Source organism: Macrotis lagotis, chromosome 4, assembly GCF_037893015.1.
Source record: "Macrotis lagotis isolate mMagLag1 chromosome 4, bilby.v1.9.chrom.fasta, whole genome shotgun sequence".
NCBI lineage: Eukaryota > Metazoa > Chordata > Mammalia > Peramelemorphia > Peramelidae > Macrotis > Macrotis lagotis.
The window spans coordinates 200563639-200586873 of NC_133661.1; the positions used below are offsets into that span (position 1 = coordinate 200563639).

At 46.8% G+C, this 23235-nt stretch overlaps 1 protein-coding gene across 2 annotated transcripts in view; it reads left to right on the forward strand.

Moving 5' to 3' along the window:
• The first annotated feature begins 10746 nt into the window (after window positions 1–10746).
• BAHD1 (bromo adjacent homology domain containing 1) overlaps window positions 10747–23235 on the forward strand; it is a 30914-nt gene continuing 18425 nt past the window's right edge. Inside the window, exon 1 of one of the 2 annotated variants that reach the window (XM_074235104.1) lies at window positions 10747–11081. The gene's annotated coding sequence lies outside the window, so the exon portion shown is untranslated. The remainder of the gene's footprint in view (window positions 11082–23235) is intronic. The other variant, XM_074235105.1, reaches the window with a different exon arrangement.

Here is a 23235-nt window from a genome sequence, read left to right on the forward strand (position 1 = left end):
AGAGGCCATCAATTCCCTCATTTTACAGATTTGACTCAGGAAAGTTAAGGAGATTGTCCCAGGTCACAAAGCTAATATTTTGTTTGCATCAGGGAAAACTCCAGAAAACACTCCTCTTTCTTCTATTCCACAAGCTGTGCCAGTGCCTGGCACACCATAGATGATTAATAAATGTTTATCAACTCTGAAAAAAAAGTGAAGTGGATATATCCTTCACCCCACTAAAATGTATTTAACCAAGGATTACCAAGCAACACTGTCCTCACTTACACACATATCCCTCTAGTCCCTAAAGGCATGAATTAAACAAACTCAGTCCTAAGGAATCTCATCAAATCATATAATCTCAGAATCTCAAGAATCTTCTCTATAATACACCTGAAATGTGGTCATCCAGTCTGCTTGAGGATATCAACTAAGGGGGGGCCCAATACATTTTGAAGTAACTTTTCAATTTTTGGATACCTCTAATATAGAGCCCAAATCTACCTCTTTAGAACTTTCTCCCAAACACTCCTTGTATCTGCCTTCTTGTGCCAGGCAGAATAAGCCTAATCTTTCCTTTAACATGATGGTGTGATAGTCATTCAAATAGTCAAAAACAACTGGCATATTCTCTCTTTTAAAGTTTCATCTGACTTAGAGAAGAACGAAAATAGACTCTCACCTACCTAGTCCTGGATGGTAAGGCTTTCAATGTAAACCTAAGATCACATTAACTTTGGTATGTGGGATGAGGAAGCAACTATTTTACCATACTGTTGACTCATATAAAGTTTCCAATCCACTAAAAAGTACCAGATATTTACTAGATGAACTGCTATTTAACTGTACCTCCATGATCCTGTATTTGGGAACATGATTTTTTGAGCCCAACTGTAAGATTTTTACATTTACACTTGCTCAGTTTCTTCATGTTAAATTTGACCCAATCTCTTGAGATATGTTTGGATTCTGGCTCTGTCATCTAATATGTTAGCTATTGCTTCTAGATTTATGTTATCTGAAATTTGATAAGTCCACCATCTGTCCCTTTATTCAAGTCATTGATAAAAATATTAAACAGCTCAGAGTAGAGCACTGGTCCCCGGGGGAGGGGGGAGAAGAGGGACTCCAATTTCATTAGAAATCTTCTAAGATGACATTGAGCTGATAACTAGTCTTTGACTCTTGCTATGGACCACTTTTGACTCCTTCTAAAGGTACCATTACCTAACCCACATCTCTTCTTGGAAGAAAGATTGTCAAATGCTTTTAGTAATCTTGTCCAAAAAAAAAAAATAGCTAGTGTTGGTATAGCACTCTTAAATTTTACAAAGTTCTTTGCATATGTTATTTCATTTGATCCTCAATGACAGACCTGTAAGGTAGGGACATTATTATCCCTGTTTTACAGAAGAGGACACTGAGGCTGAAGGAGAGTGGCTTGCCCAGAATCATCTAGCTTTTAAGTGCCTGAGATAGGATTTTTGATCTTAGATCCTCTGGACTCCAAGCTTAGTTCTCTAGCCACTGCACCAACTAGGAAATGAGGTTAGTCTGACAAGACCTGTTTCTCATGAAATTTACTACATTTATTTTGTGATCATTATTTATTTTTCTATATGTTCACCCATCATCCATTAATAATAAGTTCTGGAATTCTATCAGGAATAGAAATGAATCCCATTGCCCAGCAAAAATTCTATAGGAAACCTTCCGTGATCCCTCTTAATTCTAGTTGCCTTCCTCTTTTTTAGTTACTTGCAATTTGCTGTATGTATTTCTTATCTGTATGCAGTTTGCATGTTTTTCTACACACACACACACACACAAACATACACAGACAATCATTTGCTTGAACTCCTTGAGGACAGGGACTGTCTTTGTCTTTTTTCCCCTATCTTTAGTGTCACATAGTAGGTGTTTAAACCAACTATTGTTGGTAAAATTTAATTTCTCCCTTTAAAAAAAAATGACATACACTAGGCTTTTCTTCCATCTCACTGAATCTCTTCCATGCCTCATTTTCTTTCAAAAATCTTTGGAAGTGGCTCAGCTATCATATTTATCAATTCTCTCACTAGCCTGGGGACATAGCTCATCTAGGCCCAGTGACTTGAATTCCTCAATGTCAGAGAGGTAGATCCTTACAATCTCAAATAGGAGATTAGGATCAGAGATTTTTGAACTGGAAGGTACCTCAGAGATTATTAGATCGAGTTCTCTCATTTTACAAATGAGGAATCCAAGACTCAGAGAAGATTCTTGATTTGCCCAAGATCATACAGGTAGTCAGTAGCAGAAAAATCATTCGAATCTAGGTCTTCTTTCTCCAAACCCAATACTATTTCCACTCTACCATGCCTCTCTTCTTATCTTATATCTTCCCTTATCTCTAGTGGCCATTTTTGCTCTGTTATTTTCAGCTAAAAAACTATTCTTCTTGGCAGAAAAACAGACATAAAACAAATATTGAGTACCTCTCTTTACCCTCTGTTGGCTGATGTCTTTCTATCCACCCTGATCATTGATCCCCTCTCTTCTTTGATTCTCCACTCCTCCTCAACATAAAAAAACTCCTTGTAGTTATCTTGTTTTCCTCAACAACCTCAGACCATCTTAAGCATTAGAGCTCCTGACACCATTCTTTTTTCATCAAATAAATGTTTTATTGATGTTTTTTTTAAAAAAACCCCATTACTACTATTTTCCAGCGATTCTCCTAACCCTGAGAACTCTAACTTGAGTCAAAGAACTATTGTTGTTCTTGTTGTTTAGTCATTTTTCAGTTGTGTCCACCTTCTCAGGACCCCTTTTGAGGTTTTCTTGACAAAGACACTGAAGGGTCTGCTTATTTCCTTCTCCAAATTCATTTTACAAATGAGGAAATTGAGGCAAATGGGGCTAAATAACTTGCTCAGAGTCACACAGCTAATAAATGTCTGAGCTAGTAAGTATCTTAGAGAGAAAAGTTTTCTTGACTCCAGGCCCAATGCAAGCAAAATAAATTCAGGAATTAGTTCTATCTGATAACAGTCCTTATTCCTAAATTCCTTTCCCTATTCCCTAAAGTCCATTACCTCTCCACTGAGAACAAGGAGGCACACTTCATCAACAGTACATTAAAGTAGTGATCGGGTCTGACATCATTCTTAAAAGAATTGTTGTTTTTTTGTACTGTTTATTGCTCTTGTTTCTATTTTCTGCATATGCATTTCAATATTTTATTTTCTTCAATATGTGTTAAGATAATTTTAATATTAATTTTTTTTAAAATTGAGTTCCAAATTTTCTCTTTCTCCCTTGCTCCCTCTTCTCCTCCCTCCCAGTAATTTGAAATAGGTTGTACATGTTCAATCACAGCATATATATTTTAAAAATAAATTCCTTTTTATTTACTACAGTCTTTTCCATCAACTTCCCTTTTTCCTTCTCTGCAGAATGTTTCTCTACCTGTCATCAAAATTTCAATTCTTGAAACTTTCCTAAGTTGACTTCCCCATAAAGGCCATGGGACTGTTCCTATCCTTTACTGAAATCCTTTGAAATCTGCTCTCCAAAAATCTAGGATTCATGCCAGTCTGTCCTTTCTTCTCCTTCTCTAACACAGACTCTAAAATGAAGTGGTCACTTCCCCCAAGGTTTTCATCATTTCCACCCAGCATCCAGTTCCTCCTCATTGGTGAGAATCAGCTCCTGAATAATACTTCCCCTCATTGCTTCTTCTGCCTTTTGAAAAAAACTGAAACAATCATTAAGGCAAGTCAAGAAATTATCTCAGTTGTCCTGCTTTGTGTAGAGAGAGTGAGCTCCACAGAAGCTTTCTACCACTACCTCCATACGAAGACCTAATGACACCTAAGAGGCAGAATTTGCCTCCTGGCATTAGGTGCTCCAATTCTTTGCGTTTTGCTCCATATTTTGTGAATTTGTGTATGGACACCTGAAGCCTTGACTCTTTTCTTGCCACCTGTAAATTCCTGGTTGTCTTTACTGCTGGTTCTTCCTACACTGTAGATACTATTTATCTATTATATCATATAGGGAGGACATATGCTAGAAATTTTCTCTGACTTCCTTTCTAGTTTGAAGCTAATATATATATATATATATATAATAACATATATATATATTATATACATACATACACAGATATTTGTATGTATATATACTTTTTTTTAACCAGGCCTTGTTAGATGTACTCCTTCCCTGGCCAGAAGCCCATCATTCCCATATTTTAAGCCATGGTACCTAATCACAACTCCTGAAGGAGAATGGGAAAGTGAAGGGATAAAAGTTGAATAGAATCAAGAGGCCATGGAATTATATTTTATTTTTTTTTGATCAAGTTCTTTCTCATTCAGACTTTATTTTCTTGAAGGTGCCTCTTCTGGTAGCAACACTGGGGAATGGTCAGGGACCAATGGAAGGGGAAAGCAGTGATTTAGAAAAAATGGAGAGCTGAAAGAAGATCCAGATTCTAGAGAGAGTTAGTTTGTTGGAGGGATAGGAGTTTGGGAAAGATTATGAGGGTTCATACTGTTTCCACAAAGGAGTGATCATTTTGGACCAACCTTTCCAACAGGGAGAGAGAGGGAAGAAAGAGGAGAATGTTTCCAGGTGTTTTTGACTTAATTTCGTCCTGAGGAGCAGGGGTGTCTAACGGGTGTGTGTGAACTGTTCTGTCAGTCTAGGAATACCTATGAACTTCCCTTCTCAAAATAATGTTTGCTGACCACATTCAAAATCAAAGGAAATGCTAAATTTCAGTTTGAGGTTAGTGAAAAATAAAGACGTCATTTTCTCCCCTCCAGGTTCAAGGACCCTCTGAAATCTCTCTATCCACAGACCACTGGTTAAGGATCCTGCTTTAGAGAATGGGGGAAGAGAGAAGGGTATCTATGAGACCTTGAAGCCACTGAAGGCTACTGGGTTCCTCTCTTCGAGACAGCAGGAGTTGGAGAAAGTGTAATGGGTCCCGACTCTTCAACCACTTACCTCCTGGTTCTTTCAGGTGCTTAGGTGTAGACCCTTAGTAGCACCCCTCTCTCCTCAAGACAAACGTCGTCTGTGACTCTCTAGATTAGGTGTAGACCCTTAGTAGCACCCCTCTCTCCTCAAGACAAACGTCGTCTGTGACTCTCTAGAGAAGATGAAACCTCAAGAGGGGGGGAAAGGCTGAGCTGGAGTCCCGAGTCAAAGAACTCCGGAGCCCAGGTTCCCAGTGGGTCGGGAAAAGTGGGGGAGGCTTGCAACGGGGAGTCCTCTCTTGCTGAGGAAATGACACGGGTTAGGAAGGGCCACAAGAGCCCTGGGCAGCTTCTAAAGGCTACGGAAATCCTCCCCCAAAGACTCTCCCAGCCCTTGGGGAGGACGAGGTAGGGGTGAGCGAGTCTGTCTCTGCCCCTCTCTCCCTGTCTTAGGGATGGGGTGGCCTTCGGACCTTCACCCCTCCCCCTCCCCTATATTATCTTGCACCAACCCCCAACTCCAGCTATAGAGACAAGGTAAAGATGAAGTAGAGAACAGGCAGGAGAGAGGGGATGCTGGAGCTGCAGCGTGCCCATCCCCCACCCCCTCCCAGCAATTTCTTGCCAACGTCTCTGGCAGTCCTGGGGGGGAAGGGGGATGTAGATCTGTGGGGGGATGGGAAGTCAGGGGATACCCGAGGATGGAAAGGGAGGAGAGGGTAAGAGGCTGAAGCCATGAACCAGCACAGTAGGGGCAGGGATGAAGGGTGGGAAAGAGATCCCCAAAAGATGAGGGCCTGGGGCACCAGGCAGCGGGGGGAGGGGAAGGGGGAGCAGCTTCTACAGGGAGACACAGTCTGCAAAGATTCTTCTCCCGGCCAGCAATCTGGAGGCTGGTGCTGGACAGATGGGGGTTTTGGACACGGTGGCAAATGGACATGTGTTCCCCCAAAACGGGAGCTGGGTGTAGCCCTGCCTTGGCCCGCAGCAATTCCTTCTATCTTCAGGAGTGACCCAGCCAGGCTGGTCCTATCCCAACCCACCCCCTCGTCCCCACCTTTCTCACTGCCCCCCCATCCCCCTAAAAGCTTAAAAAAGGGGGGTCTCCTTGCACTGGGGAGTCACTGCTTTCTGTCAGGAGGGCCTTGGACTCAAAGTTCTCTTTAGAGGGGTCCTGCTTTCTCTAGTTCCAGGGTTCCTAGGTCTCCTGAGCACCTCGGCCCCCCCTTCCCGGGGCAGGTGGCCACCAGGCTGAGCAGCTGGATCTCAGCTTTCAGCATTTAAATGGTTTACCTACACGGGGGCAAATAATTTCCGGAGATCCCTTTAAGGGGGGGGGATCCAACCCCTTTAAGAGGGAGGGGTCAGAGCCATAAGGGCTATAAAAAAAAAAAAATCCAGCTTTCCTACTCTACCCGCCCTTAGGGCTTTTCTTTGAAGAGAGTTAGGGGAGAGGACTAAGGTGTTAGAGCCCCTTGTTTAGCAAATCCCCCCAGAGGGAGACACGTAGCCGCCTCACCCTGCCACCCTGTCTCCCCACCAGGACGCTGCTTCTGCTCAGGAACCCCCCCGGGATTTGCCGGGGTTCCAGGCTTTGACCTTGGGGGTGTGGGACCACCCCTCCTGGTGCAGCCTGCGGGGGGATAGTAGGGAAGGAGCAGCCGCGGCCCTGGGTGGGCTTCAGGTGTGGGTGGGAGAGGAGGATTGGGGCAGGTCTCTCCCCTCGTGTGCGTGTGTGTGTCACGGTCTCACCCCTCCACACACGCGCGCGCGCGCACACACGCACACACACGCACACACACACACACGCACACGGCTCCGTGGGCACCCACCAGCGACTCCCTGCCAGGGAGCAGCTGGGGGAGGTGCCTGCCGGACCTGCCTCTCCCATAGGCTGCACGCAGAGCAGCCTGTCTCTTCTGGCTGCCAGTTGGGTTGGGAGGGGCGGGGGAGGGGTGTTCACTGTGTTCCCCCAGCACTCCATGTTTTTTCCTTTCTGCATCTTCCCTTCTCTGCTCTCCTAGCCCTTCTCGTTGGCAGGGAGAGGAATGCTGGGAGGACTCTTTATCCCACCCTGGAGCCCACAGAGAATCCAACCTAGGGGAGGGGGGGTGGGGCAGTTAACCCCCAGGGAAACCTCCCGGGGACCAGTTTTCCCTTCTGACAGCCCCTCAAGTCCCTCTCTGCTTTGGTCTTGGGGGCTCGGGCCGGGGAGAGGGGATTGGAGCCAAGAATCCCTCCCCGGCATGCACCCCATGGTCCAGCCAATTCCATCCTTAGTCACTGCTTCTTTTGTACATGCCGTCCCTCGTGCACGGAATGTCTTTCTTCCTCTCTTCTTCCTCTCCGAATCCCTAGTTTCCTTCAAAACTCAGCTCAAATGTTGCCTCCCACAGGAGGGTTTTCCGGATCCCTCCGCCCCTACACCTGGTGAATCCCACCAGAATATCCCCCCGCATTTATTTAGCATGTTGTTGTGTACACACGTCTTTCTCCGCAATAGAATGTAAGCTCCCTGAGGGCAGGAACTGCTTCTTTTTTGTCTTTTCATCCTGAGATCCTGCCACGGGACTCGGCACATCATAGGTGCTTATGGATTGGGGGCAGTCTGAACTCTAAAGGGAGCTAGCTTTGGGATGGATGGAGGATCTACAAGGACCCCTGAGGCTGAGGGACTCAGGGAGCGAAGGAAGAAGGCCTTGAGGAGGGGGCTACTGAATTTTAGATCCAAGTTTCTGCTCTATGGATACCTTCATCGTCCTAGAAGACAGTTTCCAGAAGCTTCGTTTAGGGACAAAGGAAAGAGAAGGAGAGGAAAGAAGGGTCTCATTTCCTACAGTGAACAAGGATAGCGATAGAGGTGTCCTGTTTGAAAAGGGTGGTACAACCTAGCTGTGTGGTCTTGGGCAAGACACTTAACCCCGTTTGTCTTGCAAAAACCTAGGGGGGAAAAAGGTGGCACAGACATTTGGGGGGAGCAATTGCTGGGGGGGAATAACAGGTGCTTTTTTTTAATAGTTCCTCTGGCTTCCAGGTTTTAGGCCATTAAGGCTGGGGGGGGGGGAAGGGTCAGAGTCACTTCTGTAGGTGGAATGCCCTGGGTCTCCTGTGAAGACTAAGGTTCAAATCTGTTCTTCATCACACGAAGCCTGGTCCAGTGAGTTTGAAGGGTCACCATCTCCATCAGGGCAGTGGGGGGCAGCTTCCTCCAGGAGATATTCTTAGACACAATCTGGTGTGGATCGCCGTGCCCCCCCCCTTGGCTCCCCAAACGACCCCCCGGGGGGGGTCTATATTTCTTCTCTTTCTATATGCCTCAGAGAGGGGGCATTGAAACTTTAACTGTCCGACATAGGAAGGGGGGGGGGGTTCTCTCCCACCTAGCCCCTGCCACCATTGCGAGCGAATAACCTGGCCTTCCTGCAGCAAAGACTGAGCATTCAGACACCAAGCCCCTCTAGTCCATACCTCATTTCAGATCCCTTCCCCTCCCCCGCCCCCTCCCAAGTGGGAGCAGCTGCTGACAGGGAGCCTGTGTGTCTCCGAATTTTCCCTTCCCTTCTCTCCCGGTTCAGTTAAAGGCGCAGGGGCACAAGGCTGTGGTGACTACTGCTGTTCCTTCACCAAGAATCCCTTCCTGGGTGGGGGCAGGACTGGGGTTATCAGCCTCCTCCCCAGTCCCCTGGGATGGGAACGAGGGAGGGGCAGGGGAGTAGGCACAGCCTGTAGCTCAGCAAGTGTTAAGGAAGCTGCCTCTGCTTCAGAGGAGGACTCAATTGGGGACCTCGCCCTGAGGGACAAATAGTGAGGAAAGGGAGAAATGCCTTAGTTTGCTTTGTGGAGGTGGGGGGGGGGGTGTATTTCTATACACGGTTTGGGGGAGGGGCTCAGTTGTCACTTAGAAGTGCTCCTGAGAGGATCGCAAAGGCTAAGGGATTAAGAATAGTTCTGGATCCTCTCAGAGATCTCTAACGCTACCCTTATTTCTCCAACCATACACTTCCCCCTCTTTAAACCAGTAGGGCTGGGGATGGCCAGGACCCCAACCTGGGCTCCAGAAGATGGTGGGGGTGGGGGGGAGGCTGGGAAGAGGGGGCTGCTCCGGTCGTTTGGGAGCCACTTTGGGGTCTTAGGAAAGGCAGGAAGAAGAACGAAAGGAAAGGCACAGAATTTGTGGCCAAGAGGACCTGGGTTCCAATCCCCCCCCCCCCTTTCATTGCCTGCATGACCTTGCACAAATCCTTCTCTTCACTTCAATTTCCTTAATTGTAAAAATGAAGGGGATTCAATTGGATGACCTCTAAGGTCCTTTTCAGAGCCAAAAAAGCACTTTGTACGTGGGCTCAAAATACCTATTTCTGCGTCCTCCCCTGTGTGAGTTTTCTGGGCCTCAGTTTCCTCGGCTGAAAAAAGGAGGGGATTGGGTCTTTAAGAGTCCTCCCAGCTCCAAATCTGTGCTCCTGTGATCCCCGCAGCCCTCGGGAGGGTTGCTTAGGTTACTAGGAGGCTTGGTTTCTCCTGACCGAGTTCTCTTCGGGTGTTGCTCCCTCCCATGCCTGGGGCCCAGCGCATATTGCTCCCAGACCCGGGTCTTCTCAGACAGTCAGTGGATCTAGGCTGCCCTCCTCGCCGGATCTGGGTAAGAGCGGGGGTTGGGGGTTAGAGACCTCGGCCGTGCCGAGCCCGGCCCTGGCTCCCGTGCCCACCGGGCTGACTAGTCATGCTCAGGCTCCTGGGGACGTGTCTGTGTCTGAGGGGGAGGGGAGCCAGGAATGTGTCTACACAGCTCCGACTCCCACCTGCCAAAATCGCTGCATCTTGGCTCGGGGACTCGGAGGTAGCCCCGCCGAGGCGGTCACGCCGCCCGGCCCCTGCCCTCGGCCCTCGCGACGACTCCCCCGGTGGGCTGACGGCGGGTGGGGGTGGGATGGGGGTGGTGTCGGGGAACGCACAGTTGCCTCGGCTGTGAGATGGAAATAGGTGAACGCTGAGCAGGGGAAAAAAGCATCGGAAAGGGGAGAATCGGGATCTGGGAGGGAGAGGGCCGGCGGGGAGGGGTCGGGAGCAGAAGATGGGGGGGAGCTCCAAAGGGGGAGGGGGAGCGGCGTGGCCAGGGGCTGACCTCACTGCGAGGGAGAGGGGACTTGTGCTAGGGGACGATGGAAGGGTGAGGCAGCGGGGGGCTCCCGTCCCTGGGGTCTGGGGTCTCTGGTGCAGAAGGGGGCGTCCGAGCGCGCTCCGCTGCTTGCTGGGCTCCCTCCAGCTCAACCTCGGGCAGAAGGCGCCTGCGAGGGTGGGGTGTGTCCGCGCCTCCCGCAGTTCCCCTGGATGGGTGGCTGGGCGGGAGGGCGGGAGATGGAGGGTGGGGGGCGGGGGACGCTAGCGGGGAGAGGGGGCGCTACGTAAGACTTTCGGGGGGGGCTGGGGCAGGCTTCTGGGGAGAGGGTCTTGGGGGTCGGCAGACGGGGGGGGGGGCCGGACCACTGGGGGTGAGAGCCCCCGCCCGCCCCGGGAAGCAGAGAGGTGCGAGGGGCTGGCGGAGGAGATCCGGCCCTTGGAGACGACCCCCCCCCCCGCCGCCACTCCCCGCACCTCCTCCCCCGGCAGCCTCGTGCTGCCCCCTGCGTTGGGACAGGCCGGCCGGTGGGGGCGGCTCTGATTGGTCCGGGGCGGGGAGGGGGAACAGAGGGCCGGGATTGGCTGGCGGGGGCCAGCCCAGGGCTCGTTGCTCATTGGCGGAGGCGGCGGAGGGCCATAATCCGATTGGCCGCGGACGAGGAAGCAGGAAGGAGGGCGGCGGAGGCTCCGCTCTCGGGGAGTTTGTGGGGGAACCGCGAGCGGCGTAGCGGATCCCGGAGCCCGGCCCCGCCGCCCGCCCGTCTGGACGCCCGCCCCGCCTGCACGGCCCCAGCGGCTCTCCCGCCCCGGCTCGGCCCGCCCGCTCCCCCGACGGCCCCGCCCGGTCGCGGCCCCCGCTCCGCCCGCCCGGCCCCGGCCCCCAGGAGGAGGCGCTGACGCAGCAGCGTGGAGCCCGGGAATTGAGCGCCCCCGGGGGGTTCCAGCCGCCGGATTCCAGCCCGACCGGGGCCTGCGGGCGTCCTGGGCCCCGCCGTCCGCGCCGCCAGCCGGGTGAGCCGGGGGGCCGGGGGGCCGGGAGGAGGGAGGCGGAGTGGGAGGCGAGACCAGGGACGGTCCGCCCGCCTTCCCTCGCTCGCCCAGCCGAGCGCGCCGCCGCCCCCGCTCGGGGGATGAGGACGGACGGACAGACGCAGAGCAGGTGCTGACCGCCGCGCGGCCCGCCTCTCCCCCGGGAGCCCCGGCGCCCGGGCGGGTCCCCGCCATCGGGGGAGCGCGGCGCGCCTCGAGGTGACAGCCCCCGGGGGCCGCCCGGGAGGCGGGGGCGAGGGGGTGGGGCGAGGGGCCGCCGAGGGCATCCCGGCCCGGGCGGGCGTCCTGGGGCCGCGCCCGCGGAGTCGGGGCCCGGCCGCGCCCCCCTCGCCAGCCCCCCCCCCCCGGAGGGCGGCCGAGGCGCTGCCCCCGGGGGGGCCCGCGGTGGGGGGGGGGCGGGGGCCGGGCCTGGGGGAGGCGGGGCCCGCGGCGTGCAGCCGGGAGGCTCGGGGTCCGAGGCGCCCCGGGCCGGGGGAAGGGGAGGGGACGCGGGGCCGGGCCCGAGGCGCCCGGGGCCCGGGGCCCGGGGGGGCGGGGGCGTTGAAGTTGTCAGAACCGCGTGGAAGTGACAGCGGGCCTGGGCCCCGGGGCCCGGCCCGGCCCTGCCCTTTCCGCCCCGCCACCTTCGCGGGGCCGCGGCCCGGGGGGCTGGGTCAGCCCGCTCGGAGGGGCCGGCCGAGGAGCGCCGGACAAAGGAGGCGCCCGCCAGAGAGCGGGGCGCAGGTGGTGGCGTCGGAGAGGGGCGCGAGGCCGGGGAGCCCCCCCACCCGTGGCGCGGCCCGACAGCTCCGGCCGACCCTGGGGACCGCGGGGCCGGGGCGGCGGGCCCCGGGCTCCCGGGGTTCCGGGAACAGGAGGAGCCGCGGCGCGGCTGCCGCGGCCCCCGGGATGGTCGGGCCGGCCCCCGGGCAGGGCTCTGCGGCGGCGGGGCGGGCGAGGGAGGCGCTCCGGGAGCCGGGGGGCCGCGGCGGACAGGGGCCCTGCTCCATTTTTTGGAGGTCCTTTTGCTCTCGGGGGCGGCGGTGAGCCCGAGCCTGGGCGAGGGAGGTATCGGGGGACGGGGCCCAGCGGGGAGCAGCTCCCCAAAAAGGGTTCTGACAGAGAACGGCCTGTGTGTAGTGGGGGATCGGGGCGCAGGACCTCAGGTAAAGGGTGAAAGACCCAACGAATCAGCACAAGCCTCCTCATTGACTTCCTGTCGTTAATTGGAAGGACATAAATTGGATTGGGGCAGATTTCTGACACCCCCCCTTCTATAACCCTGAGCTCTATTAGGGTTCACAAAATGAGCTCCAGCGCCCCACATCAGTGTCTTCCTTTAATGAAAAATGCTCTCTAGTTAGTGAAAAAAAATGCTCTCATTTTGACTTTGGAGGTTATTAATAAAGCCCAGGGCCAGATTTTGATGATAAAAGGAAAAAAAGAATTAACACGTTGTCGTTACCTCGAGATGCCCCCCAGGAGATTTTTTTCGGGGGGGGGTTCATCATAAAAAAATCCATAAAAAGAGAGACGGGGTCCCTATCGGACCAAACCTTGCCCTAGAGGGACATAGTGCCCTGCAGGGAAGAGTGCATCACTACCACCAGAGGACTCTGTGGACAGTGGGGGTGGGGTGGGAGCCATTGCCCTCTGTTCTTTTAAATTGTAGACACCTCCTCCAACATCAGTGCTGGGCTTTAATCCGGTAGCTATCTTCCTGGTCATGTAAACACTCCCAGAAGTCCTTTTCCCTTTTCAGCTGCCATTTCTCTTAATAGAAAGAGATGGAAACATGGAGAATGAGAGGCTTAGGGTCTGTATTGGATATGGGTTGAAAACTTGAGTTCAAATCCCACCTCAGGCAGTGTTGAGTAAGAGCTACTACCAGCTGTTGGTTGGATCTAATCCCAGCTCATGGGAAGCTGCTGATGCTCAAACTGTCAGTCTTCCCAGTGGTGCAGTGTGGGCTGCACTACCATCTCCCCTTGAGGGTGGAGCCTCTGGGCCAGAACACGAACAACTCAGAGTGCCCGAATTAAGGGAGATTTGGTGGACTGGAGAACACAACTTCTTAAACGGAGAGGGTTTCAATGCATAAACACCCCAGAATGGTGGAGAATCAGGGTCCTCGTGCCCTCATGGGGTTCCAGGGACTCGAATTCCAAGGCACTCGTTTGTTTTGTTAGCTGTGCTAGAGATTATCTCTTCTAATAACTGGAATTTAAAATGGGATGGCCTTGCTCCTTGCCTGGTAGAGTGTCTTTCAGGGGAATTACTAAAATCAGATGCAACCAATGTTGTAGAGAAATTTAGCTTTGGGGAGAGTCTGACCAATGAAATTTTCCAAAGATGTTCTGTTCACTACCCTTTATAAGGTGTAGTCAGTCTGTTCCTGCCTTTTTTATTCTGAGTGCCACCCTTGTTCAGACCCTTGTCACCTCATGGCTAGATTTTTCAGTAGCATCTTACTCCATTCTCTCTGCTTTCATTATTCCTGCCTGCTCCCCAGAACCCTACACAACACAGAATAGTTACCTCAGAATATCTCTTTGATCAGCCATTTTCCTGCCCCAAAACCTTTTAATGGCTTTTTCTTGCCTACAGAATATAAACCCAAATTTCTTAGCTTGACATTTCAAAGCTTCCACTTTCCAGTCTTATATCAGAGACAACATGGTAAAGAGGAAGGCTTTAGTACAAGTGGTCTTGGGTTCATATCCTATCTCTTATGCTTATTTCTTCTGTGACATTAAGCAGATCAGATCAGTTAACTCTGCCTGCACCTCAGTATCATCTGTAAGCAATGGGGTTGGACTAGATGACCTCTGAGGTCTTTTTTTTTTCGGTTTTAAATTCCAGGACCTTCCAACCTTTTCTCTTTATTATTTCCTTCTACTAGGGGCAGCTAGGTGGCGCAGTGGACCCAGCACTGGGCCTGGCATCAATTAGACCTGAGTTCAAATTTGACCTCGAGGTACTTACTAGCCCTGTGACCTTAAGCAAGTCATTGAAGTTTTTTTTGCCTCAGTTTCCTCATCTGTAAAATGGGGGGAGTGGTAACAGTATCTACCTCCCAGAGTTATTATGAGGGTCAAACAAGACAATATCATAGTAAGTTCTATATAAAATGTTAACTGTTGTTATATTCCCTGAACAAGTATGTCTTCTACCACTTTAGGGGAGAATTCTCCCCTAAGAGAATGTTGCCCCTACCTCAACAAATGCCATGGCTTCCTCCTTCTCTGGCGATTCCCTAGCTCCCAATTATCCCTTTCTTTGAACTTCACGGTGCTAGAGTTTCTGCACAGTAAAGCACTTGGTTTTATATTGTTTTCTGGTTCGTTCATATATTTTTTTTGGTTTTTGTCTCCATAGTTAGATTCTGAGCTTCTTGAGAATAGGGATTGTATACTCTCTTTTCATATTATACCTTGTAGTGCTTAGCACACATAGGCATTCAGTGAAAAATTTTGTCATGAATGAATGAATGAAGAATGCTATTGAATTGTGACTGGAAAGAGAAGCACTTGACCCAAAATACCCAGTATTTTGTATACTCTTAAGGGATTCTGACCTTTCCTCATTGGAGGTAGACATTCTGGGACATTTGATGGGGGGAGGAAATGAGGTTTTGCTATCTCCTTAACTGTGCTATTTTTCTTTGGTATTTTAGTTTGTGCTGTTATCATTCTCGGATATTGTGGACTCTTGTATATTAGTCTTCTGCACTTTTGGTGATTCTGTCTAGTAAATTGGCCCCATGACACCATATAGAGATGGATCTGAAAATGTTGTAATCCTGTTTTCTTCCTACTCAACCAGACCATCTCCCCCCACCCACACACTTAGCTGTCGTTATGCAATTTTCCTTGTCGTCCATGCTAAATGAATCCATGTGTTTTATCTCTTCTTAGTCTTGGGTGTAAATGAGGGGCGAAAAATACTTCGGAGGAGAGACTAGAGCCTCCTAGATTTTGTGAATTCTTATTTTCCAGTTTAGTGTAGAGGGAAGGCACTGTGTCTCAGCTACTCTGGGATAGAGGTCCTTTGAAAACAGATCTATCCATAATTAAAGCTAATTGAAAAGAAGTAATTAGGAATCCTATCAAATTCGGGACTCTGTTGCTGTCCACCATTTAACGGCTATAGAGAATGGACTATAAGACTCTTTGACTGCATTGAGTCTAGATACTTAAAAATACATTCTTCAGCTCTCCTCCCCCCATCTCCCCTTTTGTGCCCCAGTTTGATGATAAATGGACTAGCATTTCCTTCCAGAAGGGAAAGATACCTCTTCTTGTTACCATGGCAACAAAGCCCACTCCCCCATCAAAGAAACCACCACCTTTCCTCCTCATCTACTGTAGCTCAGAAGAGGTATTACAGCTTAGAACTGGGGTTCATTCCTAGCTCCAAGCTGCTTTGCTCTGTGGCCCTTCTTTTTACTGGGCATCAGCATAATTTTTATTCATCCAAAGCAATATCTGGATAGCTTACTCTTATTTTCCCCACATGGACCTAGAAACATGCTTCATCGAGGGACATAGATAATCCTTTTTTTTTTTTAACCCTTATCTGAAATTTTAAAATTCCCATTGCCATCTCCACTTTCAGCTTATAAAAAAAAATCCCCTTTACACCCTCTGGCACCTGGAAGGAAGAATGGAAAACTAGGAAGTGTTGTCATTTATAAAGGAAGTTTGAGAAAATCTATAAGAATCTCCCTTCTTGACATTCTCCTTTCCACCCTTCTTCCTTATTTACCTCCCTGTTTTCTCTCCCCACCCCCTACCCCCGAAGTTGGACTTCTTAAGGAATTTTCAATTTATTTTCATTCCTTTCAGTATTGCTCTCTCAGACTTGGGAGGATTTTTGTGTGGATGTTTCCCCTTTCATTTTATCTTGTTCTTACTCTATTTGGCCTTGCTCTGGCAGCATCTGGCCTCAATGCCTCAGTCGCAAGGTGAGCCATTAAGAGGGGGAAAAAAATCTTAAAAAAAAAATCTCTGGTGTTGAGAAGCAGGCTTGGGTCTAAGACTGCCAGCTGAAGCTGCTGGGTTTATGGAGCGTTATACGAACAGCTCCGACTTTAAAAGGCCTCCTTTTTATGAATGGGTAGTGAGGAATGTAAATAAAGCAGCATCTCTCAATGGGGAAGCATTTTACATAAGCAGCGCTACCCCAGGCCCAAGTATTTATGGGAATTTGCTAGCACAGTCTGGCGAGGCTCACTTCCTTTGTGAACTTGCCATTGTGCTAGGGACATGAGGCCTTCAGTGGGGTGAGGGCAAAAGCTGGGGTGAAGAGGGTTGGTCTTTGCTTCTCCTCCAAAAAGTAACCGACTTGGGGGCTTGGGCAGGAAAGAGGGAACCCTGCCTTGGAATACATCAGCTTATAATTGGGATATGTTGCTTGTTTATCTTGGAGGAGAGAGAGGTGAAATTCAGCCTGCAATGATTAAGAATCAAATCCCCAGTAGACTGGGTTCCTGGTATTCTCTAGCTACAGACCACTGAAGCTGATGTCCATTCCCTGGGGGAGAGGGGAGGTCCCAGGTAATTGAATCCTTCCTTCTTTTAACTAGAGTCAGACAGATCGGTTGGAACTTCAGCTCTTTTTTGTCCTGAGTCCATCCCATTCTCCACTCCTCCTCTAACCACCACCACCCCCATCTCTATCTGATGGTGGATATTCTAATGATAGGTAAAATGCTTCAAAGAAAGGAGGAGGAATGTAGTTGGAAAACTGATCAGATCCTGAATCAATGAGAATTTACAGTTATAACTTTAAAAAATCTGAACTTTAGCCCCTCCCTTTATTTTCCCTCAGGTCAGCCTAAGGCATTGGAGCCCTGGCCCTCACAAAACTTGAGTCCATGGACTAAATGAACAGACTTGGGGGAGGAAGGCGTAGTTGAGGTTGTCCAGGGAGAATGGTCATTCAAACTCTACCACTCTTCCAATAAGGAACACTTGCTGGAGTGGTTTTTCTCAGCACCTCACAAAAATAACATTGTCCTTGACCTCTTTTTTTTGGAAGGCCCTTCCCCAAGGAGAAAGGGGAGGAAAGAAACCCCATGCTAGACAAGATCTATCCTAGGGAACTCCTGCTTGAAGTAACGGACATCAGGTTGCTTAAGTGAAGGACTTGCCAGTGATTCTCTTCACTCCTATAGGCTCAAAGTCAAGTGTGACTTTTCAGTTTTCTTCTCATTGTGTTCTGAGAATGGGATTTAAATCTCTGACTCCACCCCTAGGGTTTAGAACAGGTCTCCTTTCCTTGGCTGTGGTATATGGTTGGTTGTATACAAATAGTCATTTGTCACTTCTGTTGCCTTTGTGGTCCTCCTACCCTAGGTAGATGGTAATGTTTTTAGTTTCCAAGATGTACAGAAAAAGAAATAGAAGTAGATATCTTTACCCTTCATCCAGTTATCAACACAGGAGCCATTATCTTTTACTGGGGGAGGGGAAATTATATCAGTTAAAAAATTTCCACAGATATTACTGTTCAGCTTTGACCTGTTGGTTTTTTAAACCTTTCAGTATTTTTAATTTCTCCTGAACTATGTATAATTGTAATGACCCAGGTTTGTAAATATAATGACCAAGTGACCCAGAATAGAGTTAAGAAAATTATCTCCCCTTGTTGCAAAAGTGAGGGGTACTTTGACTATGGAATAATGTATATACTTTCAGAAATGATGGTCATTCTGTTTTGATGAGCTTCTCCCCACCCCTCTTCTTTTTAAAATATTTGTTACAGAATATGTCTCCTTTCATCTGAGAAGAGGCAGGAATATATTTGAAAATGAATTCTCTGTTTTAAAAAAAATTAACATTTTTTATATTCTCATACACATGTCTGATCATGCTTTTAGATATTGTAGATTGGATTCATGTTCTAGGTAAAGATTGGGACAGGTGACTGACATTAACTCTGATTTCTTTAAGAATTTGGGGGGTGCATTACGGTTATGTTTTTCATGCGGTGTGGATCTCAGCCAATTTTTATCGCCAAAGACAAAAACCTGTAAATTTAAAAAACCCATCTGACTTTTCCTCCTTCTCTGCTTCTAACCCTAACCCTTTGGGTCCTGAGAGCTCTAGAGCTGATACTGAAAGGATAGAGGAGACCGTGGTAAAACATTTAGACGATGTACCATTGCCCAGGATCATTTGATTGACAAATGCTGTCTTTTGAGGGTCATTGTCTTTCAAAAGACATTGAGACTCACCAGAGAGTTAGTAATAAATGGACCTGAACCAGAACGTAGTTCAGCTGTTGCAAACCTCTGTGACTTGGTCATCACTTCTCTGGCCTCAGTTTTCTCATCTGTAAATTGAGAGGGTTGAACTAGTTGATCTTGAAGTTCCTAGCAGCTCTAATTTTGTGATTGCATGTATCAGTCACTATTGAGTGTGGAAAGCTGCAGAGGTAGGAAAAAAAAAACGACTCACACTTGCCTTGAGAAGTTTATAATCTTGTTGAGTATAATACAAGTTAAAACCAATAAATTAAGACTAATAAAATGTTAAACAGAGAAGCAATGAGAGATTCTAGGAGGAAGAGATTACTTTAGCTGGCAATATTGGAGAAAGACAATGCAAAGCACATTGAAGGAAAGAAAGGATTTTGGTAGGCAAAAATATAGGTGATTGTTGCAGATTTGGGGGTTAAAGGGGTTGGAGAGTCAAGGAGTCGGAATGAGGTGAACAAAAATGGAGTGCCTCCTGGGGGACGGGAAAGGGTAAGATGAGATTGAGGAAAGGCTAATAGTCCAGTTTGGATGAAATAAAAATTTTGAAGGGGCAGTAGTGTGAAATAATATCATAAAGGTGGCTTGGAGTGATGACCAACCACATTTTCAGGGTACCAATGATGAAATGCACTAACTGCTCCTTGACAGAAAGGTGATAAACTCGAATGAAAAAATCATATTGGACATTGCCAGTGTGGGGATTTGTTTTTGTCATTTCTGCTATTTGTTAATTACAAGGCTTTAGTTTTTTCTTTTCCTTTCTTTTCCAGTTACTGGGAATGAGAGAAAAAATAGAATTTCGTCAATTAAAAAATAAAATTTAGTATTTTTTTAAAGGGTAGATTGAAGCCCAGTGTATAAGAAGCCTTAAGTGTCAGAATAAAGAGTTTTTATCTCATCCTGTAGAGAGTAGGGAAACTACTGAAGCAAACAAGTAATGTGATCATACCTGTACCTTAGGGAGATTGCTTTGATATGGCCATAAAATGTAGGATAGATTCCAGATAGAAAAGACTTTTACTACCTAGTAGAAAGTAATCCTGTGGTGGTAGCAAGAGTGAGAAGGAAGAATTAAATATTAGTGTTCAAAAAGACAGGACCTGACCATTGATTGAATATGAGAGACGATAAGATGAAACAATATAAGAAGACTGTTTTGAATCTACATTGCTGTTAGAGTGGTCATACCATCTTCAGAAATAACTTAGAAGGAGAATTGAGGTTTCTTTTCTTTTTCTTGGAGGGGGAGGGAGGAGAGATGAATTTAGTTTAAATGTTAGCAAGACATCCAGGTAGAGATGTCCAGCAAAAAGTGGCAATCAGGGACTATAAATAGAGATTTAGATGAAATAATTCAAGCTACAAGAGTAGACAGTATTACCTAGGAGAGAATGGAGAGATGAGCAAAGAATATAGGGAGACAGAACCTAAAGGATCCCCACCCCACATTTAGGAGGAGGGGAGGAAGAGGAACCAAGTGAAGGAGACCAAAAAAGAATTGTCAGGGAGGAGGAGAAAGAATCTTTCTAGAGCTGTGTCATAAGAAGCCAGCTGGTTAAGAGTATCAAGGAAAGGGAGTGTGTGTTTGTGTGTGTGTGTGTGTGTGTGTGTGTGTGTGTGTGTGTGTGTTAGATGGTGTCAAATGATACAGAAAGGTCAAAGAGGATGGGTCTTGCTTAAAACTCATGGAAAGATTGTTATTGGGGTACCAGCATGATACTAGGATGTGCTGGCACAGATTGACATTTAAGAGCCATGAGGTCATCATCCAACTATATTCAAAATGGTTAGGCTCTTATTAGAACTCTGTATTGGCTTCATGACTTGACAGGTGTGGAAAACTTAGACAGGATCGAGAAAAGAGCTAGAAAAATAATGGGGGGGGGGATAAAATCATCAAGGAAAAAGGAAAGGATTTGAAATTACTAAATACTGAGAAAGAAGCCTGAGGGATCCCTTAATACAATTTTATATAGTAGAATGTGTGTGAAATCTAAGTACTGGTATCCCTGTGTGTGTGGGCAAATTATTTGACCTCTCTGGGCCTCAGTTTTCTCGTCTTTAAAATCAGGGCATTGAACTAAATTGCCTCCTTCCAACTTAAATTTATATTCCTAATCATTTTCAACTCTCTGGTTTCTTTAGGAAATAATGGTTAGATAGTCTGTGTTTCCACTGAAGGCAGATATAAAATAAATGTTTTCTGATTAATTGACCATTTTTGACCTTGGAAAACATAATGAGCCTTCAGCTCCTCATGCAAATGGGTGGGAGTATATGGATTTGCAGTGTTACATACACTATGGCATAGTCACTATCTTAAGGTGGTTTTTTTTTCTAATCTTTTGTGTGTGTGTGTGTTAATGGGACAGGAAAGGAAGGGTGATGTGTTATGGGGAAAAGAGCAAAATATAGAAATCAAAAGACATTTATAAACTTTAAAAAGGAAACGAGATTTGATTGGGACAAGAGAATTTTAGAGAAGTATAAAGAAAATTCGGAGTTATAAAGGAAGTCATAATATCACCCCCCCCCCCCCAGGAAATATTTTAAAATAGGAGAAACATCCTATTTATCTTTTTTTCCCTCATTTTCCCTTCTTCCAAAGCTCTTACCCTTATGGGAAAATACAGTTGATCCCTGGCTTTAAAAACTAATTTTATCACAGAATTACAGTTAATTTTTTTTTCTTAACTCAGAACCCATTTGTTTAGTTGGTTTTTTTTCTGGAAAAAAATTTTAGAAATGATGATTTTATTTACAGATCAGCACTGACAACCTATTTATTCTATAACTGAATACAATGTATATGTGAATACTGTATGTGTGTGTATTTATAGAATAGTAAAACTATTGTATAGCACATGATAAAATTTAAAAGATAATTAGTTTTTATTGATCTTGAATGCTAGTGTTTTGAGGAAAAGCATATTTAGAGGAGAATGAGAAAGCAGATGAAAATGTAGAAATTACGAAGACAATATGATTTTGAGGGCTCAAGAGGTTGATGAGCACAAGATCTTTGTTTAATTTAACTTACAAATTTTCAGCTTTTTTTCCCCTTTTTGATAGGTTTGTAATTGCCTCAATATCAGGGACATTCATTTTTGGCTTTCTATCTACTGAGTTAGGAAAGGTAGCTCTGTTGATTAATTGATTCTTTGCTAAAGGTAAATCAGTAGCACTACCACTCTTAAACTTGTCACACGTGATTAGGATCAATTTTAGTTTTACAAATGAAATGAGAGAGAGAGAGAAGTGTTTTTCTGAAGTAATTGGCAATAGTTGAAACGAAGGGGTAAAGGAGATAAAGGGGTAAAGAGGATGTACATGCACATTTAAGAGTGCTTGAGATATATGTAGTTAGCTGTGAAAGAAAAGAAGGGAGCTCATCTTAAGTCCTGAAAAAATACATGATCCTCGAGAGGGAAGTAAGGAGGTTGTAAGTCTTAGGGTTAAGGGCACATAAGTAACAATGAATTAGGGTGCCTGGAGTCAGGGAGACATCTTCCCGAGTTCAAATCTAGCCTCGGACTTTTACTAGCTGTGACCCTGGACAAGTCATTTAACCTGTTTGCCTTTGTTTCTTCATCTGTAAAAGGAACTGGCAGAGGAAATGGAAAACATTGCAGTATCTTTGCCAAGAAAAACCCAAATAGGGTCATAAAGAGTCAGGTACAACTGAACAGCAATAAAGGCCAGAAGGTTCTGGTCAGATGGTATTCCCATGCTCATAACCAGCTAGAACAGTTGAAACTTTAAAATATATATATATATATATATATATATATATATATATATATACACATATATAATATATGAATACCTCAGGTATTTATAATTGCTTCCTGGAGGTAGGGTAGGGTTGTTGGGGGAGTTTTCTGGCTTCTCTTTATTCTCTGCATCTATTTTTGTCTTAGTTTTGATTAGAATATTACATTAATAAGACCAGTCACATATTCAGTCTCTTTATTGGTCAGTTAGCCTAGTCTTTTCCACAGCCAGTGACTATAACTGACAAGCCATATTAGAAATTTATGCTTTTGATTACTAGAAGTCTGGGTAAAAGAGTTTGGCTTATATGAACAGAGATCTATCCCCATTCATAAAACAAGAGAAAGTATGACGGTAATGTCATCTTTGAATATGTTGTACAACAAATCACTAAAATATTTTGTATGAATCTTCCCCATTGGTTTGTGATTAAAAATATATTGGGGGAGGTGGCTAGGTGGCAAAGTGGATAAAGCACTGGCCCTGGAGTCAGGAGTACTTGGGTTCAAATCCGATCTCAGACACTTAATAATTAATTACCTAGCTGTGTGGCCTTGGGCAAGCCACTTAACTCCATTTGCCTTGCAAAAACCTAACATATATGTGTGTGTGTGTGTGTGTGTGTGTGTGTGTGTGTGTGTGTGTATATATATATTGGGGGAGGGAGATCTCCTTTCATTTTGCTGTGAAAAGCAGTTTTCAATCCAATAGAGGAAGCGTAATTACTGAGTATGTGTTTGATCTTAGTTGCCCCCTGCCTTCCTTGTGGCTCTCAAATTGTGGAATGCTATGACTTTGTTCCTGGTCCAATCTATAAAGTGTGAGGATAGTGAGGGACCAGAATGATCATATGTAATTGAAAGACCCTCCCAGGGATTTGGATCTGTCCAGTGATATGCAGGTATGTAGAAGAGATGAGGTATCTTATTTCACTCCTGAAAACTGTCTTTTGCCAAGTTTTGTATCCTTTTGTGCAATGGGATAATGTGAATTTATTTAATTATTTGGATAAATCTTTAAGATTTATACAGTGCTTTCCACAGGACAACCCTCTCAAAGCAATATGCAAGTATTTTTATTCTATTTTACAGATAAGAA